Below are 20,823 nucleotides of genomic sequence, written 5' to 3'. Positions count from 1 at the left end.
TGTTAAATTACCTGTAAAATTTTATTGCTAAAGGTGTAATCAGGTTATGATGATAACTGTCTTATTTTAAATGCCCACTCTGGTTTCCTGCAGATGGTTTCTCATCTTTTGGTGACTGTTGGGCTCTGGTAGAAATGCTTAAAACAAGGCTTAACACAGGGAAAAACCCCTAAAACAGCCTACATTCCTCTAAGGAAACTCTGATTTAATTTGAGAGCTGATAGTTTTCAAATCAGCAGTGAACATTCTACCTGTTACTATTTTTAGGTTTTTCAAGTTACTCTCTTCACTTTAACCTTTTTATCCTAATTTAAATGTCAAACACAAAACCCTTGGACAAATGTAAAACTAGCCCATGTTTGCTAATACATTGGCAGGCTGTTGAGTTCATGTACGGTTTAAAAAAAAAATTTTTTTTTTTTTTAATTGTCATAGAGACTGCTGCCTGTTACCAGAACTTTCAGGGTTTCATTCTGTCTCTGGGATGCATAGCAGAAATTCCTTAATCCTGAGTGAATTCTATAGTAGGCAGACAGGCTCAGAAGAAGCTGTTATAGAGAGCAGTGGGATGGGGATTGTGAACACCTATGTATCCTAGTTCATATTGCTTTCATGGCATTAATTTTAGGCTTCTTTTTTCTTTAGGTTTTGACAAACTACAGAAGGCTCGTTTGGATCTGTGACACATCGATTTTGGGGGGATGCTCTTCTCTTTGTGGGTTTTTCATCTTCTTTTATTTTGGAACTATGAAGACTTAAAAGAGCTCAGACATTTTTTCTTTTAATTGGTGAAGAGAAAAAAAGCTAAAAAGGAATTTACCTTTTTTGTTCCACTTGTTTGCACTGTGTGCTGACTGAACATTAGTTGCACTAACTGCTGGTTTTTTAAAAATGTTTTCTGGGGAAGGGGGACAAGGAAGGAGGAGAAAGAAGAGAAGGGGAGAAACCCTAAAAAGAGAAGAATCTTGATGAACACAAGCTTGTCTGCGATTTCAAAATTCTCCAACAGCTGACTCTTGAGTGCATTTCAACTTCTCCCTGGTTACTCATCCGTTTTTTAAGCCTGAAGAGCTTATTACTTATTTGTGCAAAGTGCCTTATGCTATGAGACCATTCAGAATATCATCTTTTAGACACAGCCCAAGGAATCAACAGTAGTATTGTTTTTTTTCTTTTTTCATTCTTTTTAAAATTTTTGTCTTTCCGTTTTGGTTTCAATTTGAAGTCTCTCTCTTCCCTTTCTACCCGATACTCAAGCCCAGGGCTGGAAGATGAAACGTATTAGTAATGTTAAACACCATTTTCTTTTTCTTTATGTGGAGGAGTTGATATGCAACTGCAGTTCATCCGCACTGTAAATACATGTATTTAAAAAAAAAAAACAATCCCAAGTAAAAATTTCTTCTGGGCTGAGTAGATGCAACATCATCGCTCCCAAAGGAAAGAGCAGTCTATCATTGCAGGAGCCATATGACAAGCCTTTTGTGCTCTATAGCAGAACACTAAAGACTGGTTTACATACACCTCCATTAGCAGTTATGGCACTTGATGTGTAGACATGTCAGAGCCTTTGACCCTCTTTCCTCTGTGGCAAAGCGTGTCCCATAGAAAATTGGGTGTGTATACTTGTATAAACTTTGTAAATAGGTTTTTTTCTGGGTTCATATATATATATACATATATATATATATATATATTTTTTTTTTTTTTTTGGATGAAGGTTGCTGGGATTAAGGGGATTAGATTGATTATGGGAGCAGCTAAAGATGAGAGGGGCTCAGTTTTCCGCAACACTAAATTCTAAAAAAGTACTTTGGCTTCTTACTGTAGAGAACAGACCTCTACAGGGACATCCTCTGTTGGAAAAGGGACCCAGAAGTCTGGGATCACTGCTGCCACACTTTGTCTCATATAGTACCTTTGGAGGAGGCCTGACAGAGAGAGCAAGGAAGCTTCAGAAACCTGTAATTCAAGATGTTATTTTTGAGACACTCTCTCTGATAATGTTTCTTCCCCCCTTTTTAAAAGTTTGAGAAACTTTTCAAGCTCAGCAAAAGGGGACAAAGACTAATTTGCCTTGCAGTGTGGCAGTTTGATTGAGTGGCAGTTTCTTTGAGCAGTATATGTATAAAGCATGGATTTGCATTTCAGAATATTAGCCAGTACCAGCTGTGGTGACATTAGCAGTTCTGGGGCTTACTTTCTGTGGATCTTCTCCTGTACTGTGTAAGTGTATTGCCCTCTGCCCACCTTGATACATAAACTTGCAGGAATGGGCAACCCCTGAGAGCTGTTAACCTTGATGCTACAGAAAGCTGCTTGCCACCCTCTTGCTTTGTGACAAGAATTATCTGTCATTTTGCATTGTAAATTGCTGGCAAACGCGTTACAGTCAATAGTGTTGCTTTAAATTGTGCCCCTCCCAACATGCTTGATGTTTGGCCTGATCTCCAGGCAAAAGGAGTGAGATGAAGCAAAACCAGTGAACTTTTTTTTTAATGTTTTTAATTCCCTTTTAACCCAGTGTACTAGGTCAATTAGGAGGCATCTAGGATTTTTTTTTAAAAAAAAGGAAAAAATAAAATTAAAAAAATTTGATTTCCATATGCCACTGTTTTCCAAAACCCTAAAATATTGCAAGATGTGTCCTTCATAAACTTTCATGCTTAACTCATCTGGAAAAAGAAATCAGTTATTCAGAGTTGCTTTTTGACTCTGCCTAGTTCTAAGCAAAATTGTGACACCCAGAATTCCTTGAGGATCAAAATCCTGCAGATGCCTCCTGATCAGACATAGCCCTAACTCCTTAAAAACTGTAGCAAGAGCTGCACAGTACAAACCCCAAAAAGAAGAACTCATTTATCTGGTAGCCAAGCCACATGTGTCTATCCAGCCAATGTTGGTTACTAAATACAAGGCCTACTTAAGGAAGTAACCTTTTTCCGGGGAGGGGTGGGGGGAGGGAATTTAAAAGGCATCAACTTTTGACCAAAAATCTTGCCCTTGTACTGATGCAGCTCTCTCTTTCTCCCCCACCTCTGGCGAGATAAGAGGAATCATTCATTATAGAAGAAAAACAAGGAATGCTCATAAATGAAGTTTTGTGTCTCGCTAGAGTGTGGGTGACTAAGCAGCGCGGTCTTGTTTGCCATCAGACTGTGCTCTGCCTGGTGCCACGTGCCTGTGGGTCCCTCTAAAAGCACAGACTTTAAATTGAAAGTATTACTGAAGTACAGCCTCTGATGAGGAGTGGCACTTAAAACTATCTGGGACACCACTATTGGACACAGTCTTGTAGAGGCAGCTGTCCAGTTTTGGTGCTTGTCTCTTGAATAGGAATTGTTAAATGGAAAGATGCTCAAAGGACTAGGTCAAAGCCTAGTCTCTTTTTTTTTTTTTTTTTTAATTGCCCTTACAATAAGGAGCATTGTTACTATTGGAAGTTGTTTTTGTGTTCCTTGCAGATTGGGTGTTTAAGTAATGATAATATTTTTCCACTGGTTCATTTGGATGAAAACTGTTTGCCCAATTTTTAATATTTAAATTACATTCAGCACCTGGTTTAACCAGTGGTTATATAGTTGTGTAATGGTTTGTGGACTGTTACATAGCTGGCTGCCTCTGTCCTTCTCTTTTCCTTACATTCCGATGGAGAAACTTTCTTGCCTTTTCTCTTAGTAATGGAATGGAATAAATTTATTCTAAAATGATCTTCCATGGGAAGAAGGGAGAGAGAAACCTAAATATAATCTCTAAATTATTTTCAAGTTGGTCCCAGCATCATAATATGGGTTGGCCCCAAAGACTGGGGGGAGGGGGGAGGCAACTGGTTATCAATATTTGTTTTCAGAATGAGATGGGAGCATCTTTCCTTTGCCATGTGCTTTGTGTTAGAGACCATCATGCTTGGGTTAGAACCAGATAACCCAGCACAAAGCCTTGAGTGTAAATTGTTGGAATCAAAACATCTCATTCTGATAACTTGATTTTTTTTTTTAAATAGGGGTGGGAGGGAGGTTACTTTGCCCCAAAAGGGAGGGTATCTGCACTAAGGATTTAGAAACACTTTGGAAGCTCATAACCTCATCAGTAACTGCCTTTAGTCACACTCCTGACCTTATAGATGAGTAACAAAAAGATGGGAATTAAGCCATGTTATTTTAATTTGCTCCTTTTTCAACGTTCTGTGTCTCTTAAGCTGTTATTGTGGAATCATTTTCTGGCAAAATAACCTTTGTCAAGCAAAATTATTGGCCTTGTGGGAGCTGACGTCAGTCAACTTTGGTGAATTTAAGTGGACTTTGGTGAGCTTATAGTGGTACTTTATATCCTTAAAGGTAGTTTTTTAAAACTTCCAAAGAAAACCCACTCTCCTTTCTGATCTAAAAACTCATCTTTGGGGTAAAGAGTTCAGTGTCCAAAGGTTGTAACAGTTCATGAGGTAAGAGGGCGCTAGCCTGGCAACTGGATTCTGCCCCTCTGTAGCTGACAGATTCCAACAGAAGTGTGTTTAAATTCTCCAGTAGACAATACTGGGCGGGGGGGAGGGAGGGGTAGGGTTGGGTTGCTAAGGTACAGGCTGCTGTACTTTACCCAGTGGTTGTGAGGGAGGGTCCCTGGAGAAAACCAAGTTGCTAGTCCCTTTTTTGAAACAAAATTAAAACTTGAAAAAAATGTTTAGTACAAAATGGGATAGAATTTAATGTCCCTAGCCACAAGGGACCAGTTCCACTGAGAAGTGAACAGTGGGGACTCAATTTTGAAAACATTTGGGGAAAGGGAAAATTGGCTTTCTGTTAATTGGCAAATGTTCCAGTGGGGCTGTTTTTGTTGGAATGTGTTATGTTGTATGTACACATATATGGACCAGAGTGTCTGCTGAGTTTATAAAGTTAAAAGCTGGTTGATAAAATCTTGATTTTTGTTACTTTATCACAATAAAAGCCCACTGGAACTTCAGATGTGTGTGTGGTGTGTCTTTAGCATCAGGCTGTGCGGTTTAGGAATACTTGCCTTTGAAATAATTTTTACTTAAATAACTCACATTCTGGTAAAGCAGTAAGATTCTCAGCACTACTCCTCTGAATAAATTATGTGAGCACCTTTGTCCAGCCTTATTCATTGTCCCACCGTTTGCATTTCACTCTGTTTTCATAGCCTAAACACAACAGATAATCAGTTGGAAAGGAGAGAGATGTTGGTCCACAGTATGCCCGGGGGACTGCTAGTAGTCAGTCACCTCCTAGAATTGTTAAGGTATTTTAGAAAGTTGAACAGAAATTACTTAGGAATTAACGATATGAATGGAATTTGTATTCTGAGACTGAGAAATACTAATGAAAGAAATCAGAAGACCTAAATAATTGGAGAAATCCAGACACGAAGCTGGACACAGCATCCTCGCCCCCCACCCCAAAAGAAATACTTCAGTATAACAAAATAATGTTCCAGACATGTATGCTGAAAACTGCAAAATCGCTGATGAAAGAAAGAAGGCCTGAAGACATAGTCTTCCAATCCATGAATATGACACCTCTATTTTTGTCAGTTCCCCAGTTTCATCTGTAGGTTCAGAGTATTTCCTTCCAGTCCCAGCAAGCTTTTTGACAAGATAGCCACAAGATAATTCTAAAATTCATATGGAAAGGCAAGCCGCCATAACAGTTTTGGAAAAGAACAAAATTGGAGGACTCATTACCTGATTTCAAAATACAGGAAGCTACAGCAGTCGAGAAATTTGTAAATTCAGTTCTTTCACTACAATACACTGAAGAAATGTAGGGAGACATGCCATCAACTTTTTCATCTAAGGAGCAAAGAATGGATGTGTACAGTCTGGCCGAAGATCAATTTTTCTTGTAGATGCTGTGTGGGCAGTTTGTTCCTAGTTCAATAGGTGCATTTCCATTATCCTGTTAATCTAATCGCGGAACAGCGTACGGCTATCTCTCTGCCTCTGGATTTGTCCCACCCTCCCTCACTTTACTGTCTCCAGAGATTGACCTGTATGAACCACATAAATATTTCCTCTGCTCTCCGGCTCCCATCTGGGTTTGCTCACCAGGGATTCCCCCTCAGGAAATTAGAAAAAGTGAGGTACGAGTTTGTATGCCTTTAATTCCCTTCCCGTAAGATGCCTCCAGCTGTTTTGTTTCTCAACTGGAGATCTCTGCAGCTGAGTCTGTCACTCTCTCCCTCCATTTTCTGGTAACCATCCTCTCCCCTTGATAGATTTTCCCTACACCCATGCTTTTGTAAATAGGCCAGATGTAAATAAACTCTCCTCAAATTTTCCTATGCCATCTGTTTCTTGTTGGGACCCAGACAGAGTAATTGGTACCAGAAGTGGCCCCAGGAAACAGACTCTTAAAATGAGATTCTGGGATTGGGTTAGTTATATTTGATGAGCTCAATGATAACCTCCTTATGGGGGTTGGTGGGTGGGATGGAACATGAATAATTCATGGTATACAGTGGCATCACAATTCAAATTTTCACTGGTAGTACCACGGGATTAAGTGCAGGTAAAGGACGAGGCATAGGGAAATCAAGGGGCTGTGACAATCAGCAATAAAACAACCTACGGACTGGGAGAAAATATTTGCAAATGATATGACCGACAAGGGATTAATTTCCAAAATATACAAACAGCTCATACAACAGAAAAACAACCCTATCAAAAAGTGGGCAGATAGAGAAAAAAAAAAAGAGAAAAAGTGGACAGATTGGGGCTTCCCTGGTGGCGCAGTGGTTGAGAGTCCGCCTGCCGATGCAGGGGACACGGGTTCGTGCCCCGGTCCAGGAGGATCCCACATGCCGCGGAGCGGCTGGGCCGGTGAGCCATGGCCGCTGAGCCTGCGCGTCCGGAACCTGTGCTCCGCAACGGGAGAGGCCACAGCAGTGAGAGGCCCGCGTACCGCAAAAAGAAAAAAAAAAAGTGGGTAGATGATCTAAATACTTCTCCAAAGAAGACATACAGATGGCCAAAAGGCACATGAAAAAATGCTCAATATCACTAATTATTAGAGAAATGCAAATCAAAATTACAATGAGGTATCACCTCACTCCGGTCAGAATGGCCACCATCAAAAAGTCTACAAATAATAAATGCTGGAGAGGGTGTGGAGAAAGAGGAACCCTCCTACACTGTTGGTGCGAGTGTAAATTGGTGCAGCCACTATGGAGAACAGTATGGAGTTTCCTTAAAAAACAAAAATAGAGTTACCATATGATCCTGCAACCCCACTCCTGGGCATATATCTGGAGAAAACTATAATTAGAAAAGATACATGCACCCCTATGTTCATAGCAGCACTAGTTATGATAGCCAAGACACAGAAGCAACCTAAATGTCCATCAACAGATGAATGGATAAAGATGTGATACATATATACAATGGAATACTACTCAGCCATAAAAAAGAATGAAATAATGCCATTTGCAGCTACATGGAAGGACCTAGAGATGATCATACTAAGTGAAGTAAGCCAGACAAAGACAAATATCATACGATATGCTTATATGCAGAATCTAAAAAAAAGAGATAAAAATGAACTTATTTACAAAACAGAAATAGACCCACAGACATAGAAAACAAATGTATGGTTACCAAAGGGGAAAAGTGGGGAGGATGGGATTAACATATACTCACTACGGTATATAAAATAGATAACAAACAAGGACCTACTGTATAGCACTGGGAACTATACTCAATATTCTGTAATAACCTATAAGGGAAAAGAGTCTGGAAGAGTATATCTATCTATATATCTATATCTATAGATATATATATCACTGAATCACTGTGCTGTATACCTGAAACACAACATCATAAATCAACTTTACTTCAATAAAAAAAATAACTTCCTTGTACCTTTCGTCCACCAACCACACACACACATAAAAGTGGTAGGCCTTTTAAAACTTATTCTTTGGCACAGGGTAAAAAAAAAAAAAGAAAAGGCCTCAATTGCATACATAAGATTAAAAATATGAACATGCAGTTAACATACAAACAGAACAAGAAGGCCTCCACGGGAGTTTTGAAGAGGGTCCCTTATCTGTAGCTTTGTCCTTAGCTAATTGGTTACTGTGTCCCTAGGACTGAAATAGATGGCAGCCTTCTAAAGTTTTACTTGATTTGTATACACAGAAAATCTCTGGATCTGATGAACAGAATTCTGACTTGAGCCAGTCTGTTGATATCTGAAGTTTCCAGGTGTGAGACAGCTGACACAGAGCCTCTTGAATAAAAACGAAGCCTTCCTCAAAAGGACTTGTGACCATTTGCTAGTGTGACTATATATTGGGGAAGAGGGAATAACTAGACTTTTGAGGACTACTGGGGGCCCAAAATGCTACAGGTCAGAGTAAAGGCTTATGGAGGTCAAGTGATCCATGGAGTTTTGGCTTGGGTCCGTATCACAGTTGACATATTAGGTCCCCAAACCCAGGTCTAGATTGCGTAGTGGGAATTGACATCCTCAGCAACAGGCAAAATCACCAAATTAGTTCCCTGACCCATGGAATAATATTATGGTAGAAAATGCTATGTAGAAGCCGCTAGAACTGCCTCTAACTACCAAAGTAGTGAACAAAACCCAATACCACGTTCCTGAAGAGACTGCAGAGACTAGTTCCACCAATGAAGATTTAAAAGATGCAAGACTGGTGGTTTATAGGCCTTCCCTGGTGGTCCAGGGGGTGAGACTCCATGCTCCCAATGCAGGGGGCCCAGGTTCGATCCCGCATCTAGTCAGAGAACTAGATCCCACACGCATGCCACAACTAAGTTCGCCTGCTGCAACTAAGACCCGGCGCAGCCAAAATAAATAAATAAATATTAAAAAAAAAAAAAAAGATTGGTGGTTTCTACTACATCTTCCTTCAACACACATATCTGGTTTGTGCAGGAGACAAATGGATTGTGGGAAATGACAGTGGATTATCATAAACTTAAGTGATGATACCAGTTGCAACTGCTGTTCCAGATGTGTGTGTTTTCTGCTGGAACAAATCAACACATTCCCTGCCACCTGGTATAAAGCTACTGATATAGTGAACACTTTCTTTCTCTAGACCTGATAGTAAAGACTGTATGAAATAGTTGGTTTTCAGCAGGCAGGACCAGCAACACACTTCATTGGTCTGTGTCAGGGCTCTGTTACCTCTCTAGCTGGTCTACAGAGACGGATCATCACTGAATTCTACAGGCTATCATCACGCTGGCCCACTACATTATAGCAGGATACGGCATCTACCTGGGATACTTTGGTAAAATTCAAGCATGCCAGAGGACAGGAAATAGATTCCACCAAAAAATCATGGACCTGCCCGCCCCGGTGAAATCCTAGGTGTCCAATAAACTGGGGCATGTTGCAATATCCCTTTCTAGGTAAAGGGCAGATTGCCACATCTGGTTCTTTCTACCACTAAGAAAGAGATACAATGCCTAGTGGGCCTCTTTGCATTTTGAAGGCAATATATACTTTATTTGGGTGTATTACTTCAAGTCGTTTGCTGAGAAATCTGAATTTTTGTCTTTTTTAACAATGGCCCAGAACAAGAGAAGGCCCTGCAGCAGGTCCACGCTGCAGTACAGTTTGCTCTGACACTGGGGCCTTACGATCCAGCAGATCCAATGATCTCAAAGTGTCTGTGGCAGATAGACTTGTACAGAGCTTTTGGCAGCCTCCTGTAGGTGAATGACAGCACAGACGTTTAGGATTTTGAGAAAAGCTATGCTATCTTCTGCAGAAAACTATTCCCCTTTTGAAGAACAGCTTCTGTGGACTTCCCTGGTGGCACAGTGGTTAAGAAGCCACCTGCCAATGCAGGGGACACAGGTTCAATCCCTGGTCCGGGAAGATCCCTCATGCCGCGGAGCAACTAAGCCCATGTGCCACGACTACTGAGCCTGCACTCTAGAGTCCGCATGCCACAGCTACTGAGCCCGCGTGCCTAGAGCCCATGCTCTGCAACAAGAGAAGCCACAGCAATGAGAAGCCCGTGCACCGCAACAAAGAGTAGCCCCCGCTCGCCACAACTAGAGAAAAGCCTGCGCTCAGCAACGAAGACCCAATGCAGCCAAAAATAAATAAATAAATTTATAGAAAACAAAACAAAAAAACAGCTTCTGGCTTGCTCTTGGGCCTTAGTAGAAACTGAACTCGACCACCAGGCATTACCAAGTCACCGTGCAACCTGAGTTACACTTGATAAATTGGACATTGCCTGACTCATCAAGTCATAAGGGAACTTTGGGTTCTGCTGGCCCAGAGGTCTTAATTCCCAAGAGAGAAATGCTTCCTCCAGAGAACTCAGCAGAAGTTCTATTAAACGCGAAAGTGAGCCTGCCACACCAGGCTTCTGTCTACTTTGGGCTTCTCATGCTAACCAACCATTGGGCAGCTTTGTGACTATTGATCCTAATTTGAAAGGGGAAATTGGGTTGTGATTACACAAAGAGGTAAGTAAGACTTTGTCTGGAGTGCAGTAGATCTCCTGGGGCTGCTCTTAATACTACCATATAAAGTGATAAAAGTTAATGGAAAACTACAACAATTTAGTGCAGGCTGGATTAGTAATAGTCCAGACTCTTCAGGAATGAAGGTTTGGGTCATTCCATCAGGCAAGGAATCAGGACTCTCCAAGGTACTTGCAGAGGGCAAAGGAATTATGGAATGGGTAGTGGAAGAAGGAAGAAGGAATTTATAGATAGCATGTATGGCCACATGACTAGTTGTAGAAATGAGGACTATAATAGTTATGAGTATTTCTTCCTTATTTTATTATAAATCTGTCAGGTATTGTATCAACTAGTTCTTCTCTTTTTTTCTCATCTCATTCTCCTACTGTCTGAGATAAGATGTATTGTAGATATCAAAGAGGGTTTTGACCCACTAGAAAAGGCTTGAACATCACCTGAAAATAAAGTGACCTACAGGAATGTGTGTCCTCTTTTGGGACATGATTAGCATGCTTTTAATTTTTTGATGGACAGGAATATGTTAGATGCATGATTTTGCAGATTTTTTACTCTGGAAGTTAAATATGGTGTAAAAGAGGTGTGACTGAATGTCATATTAACGTGGGATGAAATGTTGTGGGTTTTTCAATTGTCCATTTAGCTAATCTGGAGCTACATTTCCTAGAATCTCCTGTCTTGTTAAGTGGACTTTGGTAGATTTGTAGTGTATTAACTTGACTAAGCTAAAATTAAATTTCCCACAATCCCCTTCCCTGTTTGGCTCAGGATCAGAGTTGGCCAAAAGAAAATTTGCACAAGATTTGGGAGGTGAAACGGAAGCAGCAGGCATTACAAACTGAAGGTCATCATGGTCAGAGGTGAGAAGAGACAGAGAGATGCCAGAAAGTTCCAGTTTTCCCTTGCTCTTTTTTTTGCTGCACATCCTTGTTCTTGCTCTATGTCCAGCTCTTTTTCTTTATTTCTAGCTCTGCTGACCAATAGCAACCCAGACCTATTGCCAGACCACTTAGCTGTGAATTCACAGAGCGTAGCTATGAAGAGACAACAGCCTCCCATGGTCTTCTACCCCAGTTGCCTGTGTGATCCCGTTCAAGCAGCTGACGTGCCTCACTTCCAGACTTCCCTGAAAGCACTAACTAGTTCACCCAAACTAGTGATTAAGAAAACCAATTAGTGATTTTCCCCCTGGTTTTTTAACACCCTCATTTGGACCATTACTTCCCCAGTCTCTCCTCCAATTATGTTAAGCAGCGGCTCTCAAACTTCAACAGGCATCTGGATTACCTAGAGGGTTTACTGAAACCAACTTTCTGAGTCTTACCCCCAGAGCTTCTAGGTCTGTGGTGGGGCCTAGATATTTGCATTTCTAACAAATCCCCAGGTAATGCTGATGCTTGATGCTGTTGGTCCAGGGAGCATACACTGGGAACCATTGGAGTAAAGCCTAATTCCTCTAATAATTCCTCATTCTGTAATATCCATTGTAGTTCTGCTTCCTTGATTGAACTCTGGCTAATATAGGGCCATAGACCATATAGGGGAAGAAAAATTAAAAGCTATAAACATGCAATTAGGAACTTGCCAGTGGGGGTGGGAGAAGAGGACTTCGGCCTTTCACTTCCTGCCAAGACAGAGTAATGGTGGCCAAATCTACTCCCTTTCCTAAAGCAGCCAAAAATGGACAATATATGAAGCAACAGTTTAAGACACTAGACACCAGGCAATGAAAGACAGTGAAACCTGAAAATGAGAAAGACAAGATGAGCCCTATGATTACGATCACCCAACTTACCGCCTTGAGAGAGTTTTCCAGCCACGATGCAGGGAAGGGAACCAAAGTGGAGCCCAGCAGACTACCTGAGTTGAGGAAACAGAGCTGAGATTCTGAGAAGAGCAAGAGGATGGAGACCACAGGACAGAGTGCCAGAGAGAAGAGAGCTGCACAGAAAGAGAACTCCAGAGATGTGCAGAGGGTCTCCCTTGAGTATTTAGCTGAGTATTGATTTGCCCAAGCATGTGCAGGAACTACTTGAGACCAGGGAAAGAACCACCCAAAATGATTAGTGGGAACAGTGCCCAGAGCTCACACAGGGTTGGGAATACTGCCTGTGCCCACCAGGCAGACTGCAATACCTCATGATTCATGAGGTATTGGGTAGAGTACTCAGAAAGGTCTTGCCTCAGTAATGGGTAATAATTAGACTTAGATAGAGTACTGATATGCTCCCACCTAACACACCTTAAAAAACAAGACCCAAAAGGATCAAACTCTTTCCAAATAACTGCTTCCCAGAAAAAAAGTTCAATAATATTTATAAAAATATAAAAAATCGGGCTTCCCTTGTGGCACAGTGGTTGAGAGTCCGCCTGCCGACGCAAGGGACGCGGGTTCGTGCCCCGGTCCGGGAAGATCCCACATGCCGTGGAGTGGCTGGGCCCGTGAGCCATGGCCGCTGAGCCTGCGTGTCCGGAGCCTGTGCTCCGCAACGGGAGAGGCCACAACAGTGAGAGGGCCGTGTACCACACACACACACACACACACACACACACACAAAATATATATATATATATATATATATTTATAAAAAATCCAGCACCCAAAGTAAAATTCATAATGTCTGGCAGCTTATTAATAACAAGAAAGCACGCAAAGAAGCAGGAAAAATAGGACCCATAATATAGCGAATAATCAGTAAGTCAGAACTGACCCAGATGTTAGAATTAGCTAGACAAGAACATTTTTTAAAAATCAAATTAAACTTCTAGAGATGAAAACTACAATGACTGAGATGAAAAACATACTGGAGGGGATTGATGGCAGATTTGAAAGATTAATGAACTTGAAGATATAGCAATAGAAACTATCCAAAATGCAAAAATATTTTAATGAACAGAGTTTCAGTGAGCTATAGGACAATTTCAAGTGACCTAATATCTGTGTAGCAGGTGTCTCCAAAGGAGATGAAGAGGGAGGGATGGAAAAATTTTTTGAACAAATAATGGTCCCCAAATCTTTAATTTGATTAAAACTATAAACCCACAGATTCAAGAAGCTTAATGAACTCTGAGCACAAGAAATATGAAGAAAACTACAGGGTATATCATAATCAAATTGCTCAAAACCTATGATAAATAGAAAATCTTAAAAGCAACCAGAAAAAGCGACACATTATGTACAGGGGAACAAAGATAAAAATGATGTAGATTTCTTAGTAGAAAGAATTGTTAACAGAAGACAGTAGGGCAACACCTTTAAAGCACTGAAAGAAAAAAAAATGTCAATCTAGAATTCTATACTCATTAAAATACATTTCAAAAATAAAGGCTTAAGAAATTTTCATACATAAAAAACTGAAAGAATTCATCACCATCAGACCCACATTGTAGGAAGTGTTAAAGGGAAAAGCCAAAATGAAATGATATCACATGGAAATATGGATCTACACCAAGGAAATAAAAAGCACTGAAAAGGGTAATTACATGGGTAAACATATAAGATATTTTAATTTGTATTTTAATACTTTTAAAAGGTAATTGATTGTTAAACAAAGATAATAAAAATGTAGTGTGGGATTTATAACACATGTAAAAGGAAAATATATGCTAATGATAGCAGAAAGTCAGAACAGAAGGAATGGAGGCATACTATTGTAAGATTCTTATTCAATACTTACAGTGGTATAATATCACTTGAAAGTAGACTGTGATCATTTTAATGATGCATGCTGTAAACACTAAAGCAGCCACTAAAATAACCAAAGAGTTATAGCTAATAAGCCAAAAAAAGAAATAAAATGGAATCATAAATAAGACTCAGTTCATTCAAAAGAAGGCTGAAAAATTTTTAAATGTACAAAAGTACAGATGGAACAATAGAAAATATGTAGCAAAATGACAGGTGTAAACCTAACATTTTCATTAATCACATTAAATGTGTTACTACTACACATCTATTAGAATGACTAATATTAATATCTAAAAGACAGTTGGAACTCTCTTACACTGCTTGTGGGAATGTATAGTTGTACAACTATTTAAGAAATTGCCAGTCTGTTTTCAAAAATAAACACACCTACCATATGATCCAGCCATTTTACTCTTACATGTTTACACAAGGAAAACAAAAGTGTTTGTCCATATGAAGTCTTGTATATGAATGTTCACAGCAGCTTTATTGGTAATAGCCAAAAAGTGGGAACAACCTAACTATTCATCGATGGGTAAATAGATAAACAAATTGTGATATACCCAAACAATGGAATACTTTTCAGCAATAAAAATGAATTATTGATACACAAAACAACCTGAACAAATCTCAAAATAGCAGTGATGAGTAAAAGTAGCTAGACAAAAAGAGTACATACTGTATCATCCATATAAAAAATAAAATTCTGAAGATACCACAATAAAGAAAATTACAGGCCAATATCACTGATGAACATAGATTCAAAAATTCTCCACAAAATATTAGCAAATCAAATTCAACAATACATTAAAAGGATCAAACACCATGATCAAGTGGGATTTATCCCAGGATGCAAGCATGGTTGAAAATCTGCAAATCGGGGGGAGGGATAAATTAGGAGTTTGAGATTAACATATACACACTATTATACATAAAATAGATAACCAACAAGGTCCTACTGTATAGCACAGGGAACTATACTCAATATTTTGTAATAACCTATAAGAGAAAACAATCTGAAAAAGGATAGACATACATATATATGTATAACTGAATCACTTTGCTGAACACCCGAAACTAATGCAACATTGTAAATCAACTATACTTCAGTTAAAAAAACCCAAAATCTGAAAATCAATCCATGTGATACACCACATTAAGAAACTGAAGAATAAAAATCATATGATCATCTCAATAGGGCAGAAACAGCTTTTGACAAAATTCAACATCTATTTATGATAAAAACCCTCAACAAAGTGGGTATAGAATGAATACATCTCAACATAATAAATGCCATATATGACAAACCCACATCCAACATCATACTTAATGGTCATTTCCTCTAAAATCAGTAACAAGACAAAGATGCCCACTCTCGCCAATTTTATTCAACATGGTATTGGAAGTCATAGCCACAGCAATCACACAAGAAATAAAAGGAATCCAAGTCAGAAAGGAAGAAGTAAAACTGTCACTGTTTGCAGGTGACAAGACATAGAAAATCCTCAAGATGTTATCAAAAAACTATTAGAACAAAAATGAATCCGGTAAAGTTGCAGGGTACAAAATTATATAGAAAGTTGTTGTAGTTCTATACACTAATAATGTACTATCAGAAAGAGAAATTAAGGGACTTCCCCCGTGGTCCAGTGGTTAAGAATTCTCCTTCCAATGCAGGGGTTGCAGGTTCAATCCCTAGTGGGGGAACTAGTTGCCCCGCAGCATGTGGGATATTAAGTCCATGCACTGCAATGAGAAGCCCACAGGCCACAACTAGAGGAGCCCATGCACCACAACTAGAGAGCAGCCCTCGTACCGCAACTAGAGAGAAGACTGCACGCCACAATGAAGACCCAGTGTGGCCAAAAAAAAAAAAAGAAAGAAAGAAAGGAAGAGAAATTAAGAAAACAGCCCCATTTATAGTTGCATCATAAAGAATGAAGTACCTAGGAATAAATCTAACTCTGAAAACTATAAGATGTTGATGAAAGAAAGTGAAGAGGATACAAACAGAGGGAAAAATATACTGTGCTCGTGGATTAGAAGATTTAATACTGTTAAAATGATCATACTACACAAGGCAATCTACAGATTCAATGCAATCCCTATCAAATTACCAAAGACATTTTTCACAGAACTAGAATAATTCTAAAATTTGTATGGAAACACAAAAGATCCCTAATATACAAATTAATCTTGAGAAAGAATAACAAAGCTAGAGGTATTATCTCTCTGATTTCAAACTATACTACAAAGCTACAGTAATCAAAACAGTATGGTACTGGCACAAAAGCAGATCAATGGAACAGAATAGAGAGCCTGGAAATAAACCCACGATTATATGGTCAATTAATCAATGACAAAGGAGGTAAGACTATAGAGTGGGGAAAAAGCCTCTTTAATCAATGGTGTTGGGAAAACTGGACAGCTATATGCAAAAGAATCAAACTGGACTACTTTCTTAAGCCATATACAAAAATAAACTCAAAATGGATTAAAGACTTAAATGTAAGATCTGAAAGCATAAAAATTCTAGAAGGAAACACAGGTAGTATGCTTTTTGTTGTAGGTCTTAACATTTTTTTGGATCTGTCTCCTCAGGCAAGGGAAACAAAAACAAAAATAAGCAAATGACACTACATCAAACTAGGGTTTTGCATAGCGAAGGAAACTATCAACAAAATGAAAAGGTCGCCTACTGAATGGGAGAAGATATTTGTAAATAATATATCTAATAAGGGGTTAATATCCAAACCATACAAAGAACTCAGACAACATCAAAAAACAAACAACCTGATTAAAAAATGGGCATGGGGCTTCCCTGGTGGTGCAGTGGTTGAGAGGCCGCCTGCCGATGCAGGGGACACGGGTTCGTGCCCCGGTCCGGGAAGATCCCACATGCCACAAAGCGGCTGGGCCCGTGAGCCATGGCCGCTGAGCCTGCACGTCTGGAGCCTGTGCTCCGCAACGGGAGAGGCCACAACAGTGAGAGGCTCGTGTACCGCAAAAAAAAAAAGGGCATGGACTTCCCTGGTGGTCCAGTGGTAAAGAATCCACCTTACAATGCAAGGGGTGTGGGTTCGATCCCTGGTCAGGGAACTAAGATCCCACATGCCACAGGGCAGCTAAGCCCACATGCCACAACTACTGATCTTGCGCGCCCCAACTAGAGAGCCTGCATGCCACAAACTAGAGCCCTCGCACTTTGGAGCCTGCACACCACAACTAGAGAGAAAACCCGCACGCCACAACTAGAGAGAACCCCGTGCGCCAACATGAAGAGCCCATGCGCTGCAACAAAACATACCTCACACCTCAATGAAGATCCCACATGCTGCAACTAAGACCCCATGCAGCCAAAAATAAAAATTTTTTAAAAATTTTTAAATGAGCAGAGGACCTGAATAGACACTTCTCCAAAGAAGACACAGATGGCCAGAACAGACACCCAAAAAGATGCTCAACATCACTAATCACCAGGGAAATGCAAATCAAAACCACAATAAGACACCACCTCACACCTGCCAGAATGGCTATCATCAAAAAGACAACGAATAACAATTGTTGACGAGGATGTGGAGAAAAGGGAACTTTTGTGCACTGTTGGCGGGATTTTAAATTGGTGCAGCCTCTGTGGAAAACAGTATGGGGTTTCCCCCCTAATTTTAAAACTAGAACTACCACATGATCCAGCAATTTCACTTCTGGGTAATTTACCCAAAGAAAACAAAAACACTAATTCAAAACAATAAATGCACACCAATGTTCACTGCAACATTATTTACAATAACCAAGATACGGAAGCAACTTAAGTGTCCATCAATAGAAGAATGGATAAACATGTGGTGAATGGGATATTACTCAACCAGAAAAACATCTTGCCATTTGTAACAACATGGATGGATCTAGAGGATATTATGCTAACTGAAGTAAGTCAGACAGAGAAAGACAAATACTGTATGATCTCACTTATATGTGGAATCTAAAAAACAAAACAAAACAAAATGGAAACAGACTCATAGGTACAGAGAACAAACTGGTGGTTGCCAGAGGGGAAGGTGGTATGGGTGAAATAGGTGAAGGGAAGTAAGCGATACAAATCTTTACTTATAAAATAAATAAGCCATGGGATGGAATATACAGCATAAGGAATATGGTCAATAATATTGTAATTACATTGTATGGGGACAGATGGTTACTAGACTTACCATGGTGATCATTTCCTAATGTATGCAAATGTCAGATAATCATGTAGTATACATGAGGCTAACAATATTGTACATCAACTGTATTTTAATTTTTTAAAAATAATAAAATAAACAATAAAATTCTGGAAAATGCACTCTTACAGGGACAAGAAGCAGGTCAGTGGTTGCCTATTGGGGAAGAGGTGGGAAGGAGGGGAAGGTTATAAAGTTACATGAGGAAACTTCTGGGAGTGATAAATGTGTTCATTATCTTGACTGTGATGATGGTTTCACAGGTGTATACATGTTAAAATATTAAATTAAGCAGTCTAAATATGTGCAATTTATTGTAGGTCAGTTATACCTAAGTAAAGCTCTTAAGAAAAAATAGAGCATGCAGAGAGAACCAGAAGGCCTTAAGGGAAGCTTTGAAGGAGTCATATGTAGTGATAGGGCACAGACAGCTGAAGACCAAGACCTGGGTTTGATGGTAAGGATTATGGAGCCACAGCACCAGTTGGAATGCACAACCTACCAGGTCTCTCACATCACAGAAAACTGGTAGGGAGGGAGGAGCCCCTGAGATATGGGATGGGGCATTTGGGCATACATAAACCAGGCTAGAAACCTTGAACCTTCTCCACTCTTCTACGTGTGGGCTGTACATAGTGACTTCTTTCCAAAGAGGACATTATGGAAAGGGGAGAGGAAAAGAATCGCTTGATGGCAGAGAAACCTGACAAACATGACTCAGCCAGGTGATCCTGGTCAGGATCAAGAGTAAAAAGCCATGATGACATATGTGTCCTTGATATGATGTAATGAGAACAGCACTTTACCTCTGTGGTCTTCCTCCTCCAAATCCACAACTCCAATATAACCATGAGAAGAACATCAGACACCCCAAATTGAGGGACATTCTAAAAATGGCTGGCCAATATGCCTCAAAACTACCAAGGGCCTCAAAAACAAGAAAAGTCTGAGAAACTGTCACAGCCAAGGGGAGCCTAAGGAGGTGTTACAGCTAAATGCAATGTGGGCTCGTGGAACAAAGAAGGGCATAAGTGAAAGACTGAGGAAATCTTTTAGTAACTAAAGGGTGGGCTTTAGTTACTAATAATGTATCAGTGTTGGTTCATCAATTGCAACCGATGTGCCATACAAATGTATTGGGTTGGCCAAAAAGTTCGATTGGGTTTTTCTGCAAGGGAAAAACCCAAATGAACTTTTTGGCCAACACAATAAGCTATTAATTATAGGGGAAACTTGGTGTGGGGTGCATGAAAACTCTTTGTACTACCTTTGCAACTTTTCTGTAAATCTAAAACTATTCTAGGGAATTCCCTGGCAGTCCAGTGGTTAGGACTCCACGCTTCCACTGCAGAGGGCCTGGGTTTGATCCCTGGTCTGGGAACTAAGATCCTGCATGCCGTGCAGCATAGGTAAAGAACTAACTAAAGAACTAAGTACATCTATTCTAAAGTAAAAAGTTTGTTTTATGGCCCGGCAGGATGGCTCCTGCAAAGAAGGGTGACAAGAAGAAGAAGGGCCGGTCCGCCATGAACAAGGTGGTAACCAGAGAATACACTATCAACGTTCACGGAGTGGGTTTCAAGAAGGATGCCCCTCCGGCACTCAAAGAAATCTGGAAGGAGATGGGAACTCCACATGTACGCATTGACATCACGCTCAGAGCTGTTTGGACCAAAGGAATAAGGAATGTCCCATACCTTACCCGTGTGCGGTTGTCGAGAAAATGTAATGAAGATTCAAACAAGCTCTATACATTGGTACCTATGTACCTGTCACCACTTTCAAAAATCTACAGTTAGTGTGGATGAGAACTAATTGCTGATTTTCCAATAAAGTTATAGAACGGTAAAAACATTAATTTCATTTATTGAAACTAATGTCTCTCTTGGAATTAGGTTGGGCTGGGGACATTTGCAGATTCTAATGTTGTAGGGTGAATAAAGTTTCTTAGTGTCTGAAGTAAACCTCTGAGGCTCCAAATTCCCCTCAATACATCACCTCCAACTTTCCCAACCCTGCTCAATCCCACCTACCAAGGAGTAGACTTTTCTCTTTACGTAAAGTCTGTATCCGCAATAGCTGATTGTCTCACAAGCTGTCTTCTCAGGCACCACCTCTCTTCGCCTCCAGGCCCAAGATGAGACCCTAAGGTAACCCACTCAGAGAGGAACAACCCTATATACATCAAAGAGTTACAAGATCTTGCTAATCTATATTAGCAAGAACCTAGGGGGATACACATGGGAGTGAATTACCAACACATAGGACTAGAAGGGATGGAATAGAAGGCTTGATCGAGTCAAACTCCATCCACCACATGGGTGCGGTCACCTAATATTTTGGCTGAAACAAACTCGAGTAGCACTTATCGTTTGTTAAATTGCCTAATTAAAGCCTGGACTTATTGGTGACCTACAGCAGGGGTTCTT

The 20,823-nt window shown here is 40.1% G+C and overlaps 1 protein-coding gene and 1 pseudogene across 7 annotated transcripts in view; both read left to right on the top strand.

The window, feature by feature from the left end:
* The window catches only part of DDX6 (DEAD-box helicase 6), a 34,152-nt gene extending 29,193 nt beyond the window's left edge, over positions 1–4,959 (top strand). For all 7 annotated transcript variants that reach the window (XM_022559018.3, XM_022559020.3, XM_089915662.1 and 4 more), the window contains one exon: positions 646–4,959. The gene's annotated coding sequence lies outside the window, so the exon portion shown is untranslated. The remainder of the gene's footprint in view (positions 1–645) is intronic.
* A 14,668-nt stretch (positions 4,960–19,627) lies between these two features.
* LOC111166921 (large ribosomal subunit protein eL31 pseudogene) lies at positions 19,628–20,379 on the top strand (annotated as a pseudogene).
* Positions 20,380–20,823: the final 444 nt, after the last annotated feature.

The sequence above is a fragment of the Delphinapterus leucas genome, chromosome 7 (genome assembly GCF_059928025.1).
Source record: "Delphinapterus leucas isolate spDelLeu-1000000601 "Yukka" chromosome 7, BTC_Dleu_Yukka2, whole genome shotgun sequence".
Lineage (NCBI taxonomy): Eukaryota > Metazoa > Chordata > Mammalia > Artiodactyla > Monodontidae > Delphinapterus > Delphinapterus leucas.
Note: the sequence above shows the minus strand (reverse complement) of the source record. Positions and strands in the feature narration are given on the sequence as shown.